Raw genomic sequence first — 1408 nt, forward strand, 5'->3', positions numbered from 1 at the left:
GAGCAGAGGGAGGTGGTGCTGGAGCCGAGGGAGATGATGGAGAGGAGGGAGGTGGTCCTGGAGCCGAGGGAGATGATGGAGAGGAGGGAGGTGGTCCTGGAGTAGAGGGAGGTGGTACTGGATCAGCCAGGGGTTGAGGAAATTTATTTTGCTTCCTTGATTTTTTTAGACAAAGTGGCAGTCGGGGACTAATGCAGATTTTCAGATGGTCAGTGTTTTTGTTTCGGATTATCACACCAATGTCATCTTGAATATCTGAATTCTTGCCTTGGATATTGATGACTGTGTAGGGTCCAAGCCAACCAGCATCCAACTTCCCACCTTTTCTTTGTTGACTGCAAATGTTCTGCCTCCACTCTCTGTCACCAGGTTTAAACACAGTGCCAGTGTGTTGTGGCTTTCTCCTTCTTTTTGGAAACAGTGTCTCTGACAATGCTCCTCAGGCTTTTTAGTAATGTCATGTCCTCTGCAAAATTCTCCACTTTGATAATGTCCTCCACAGCGCCGTCAATCTTTCAACAAAACATTAATATTTCAAGTGTAGGTTCAAATCTGTAATTTAGATAGGATACACTCATAATATTTATGGAATGCTACAGTGAGATATCACAAGATATTCTAATAGTGTATACTGACAATGTCTTTTGAAAGGGTTTATGCAATTTTCACATTTATAGAAAAAATTTCTGACAAAATACCTTTATTGATTCACTTAAATTAATTGCTTTACATAAATTCATGACCTCAGTGAAATGTAATTCAAATCAAAAGTCTTCCTGACTATGCAAGAAAATATAAAATATTTTTGAAGCAACTCAAGCAGTAATTGAAACAATTGGTAATTAATGACTAGAATTTTTACTTAAATATGATACCATGAAATGGAAAGATGCACCAACTCTACCATGTAGGGTTCAGGGACCTCTGAGGGATAGCGTGCCTCTCTTCCAAACTTGAGGAAGTATGGGGAATACTGTGTGGTTATTTTCTTTTTGGTGCGTATCCGAAACATCACAGCATCCAAATACTCATCCCAAGTGTGTGGATGGCCATCCACAACTTTACTCAGAACTCTGAGATACATGAATGGTGTAATATTTCACACATAACATCTGATTTCTTAAAATTTGCCTTATTATGTAAATAGTTTAGAAAATGCACTTCAGCTTGTATTTCAGCTTTCTTTGAAAATTTATGTATTATAGATAGTACTCACCTTTGAATGGTCCCATTCATCTTTCAACCAACCCGTTTGCTTGGGGATGGCAGGGGGAACACAGACTTTGTTTGATATTGAGAAGTTTGCACACTTCTTGGTTTATCTGAAAATTTATAAACAAACAGCTCTGACAAAATAGCCTGCATATTTAAACAACATATAGAACCAAGTAGTGTCAAGGAGGACATT

This window comes from Cyprinodon variegatus, unplaced genomic scaffold, assembly GCF_000732505.1.
Source record: "Cyprinodon variegatus isolate N-32 unplaced genomic scaffold, C_variegatus-1.0 Scaffold5, whole genome shotgun sequence".
In the NCBI taxonomy this organism is placed as follows: Eukaryota; Metazoa; Chordata; class Actinopteri; order Cyprinodontiformes; family Cyprinodontidae; genus Cyprinodon; species Cyprinodon variegatus.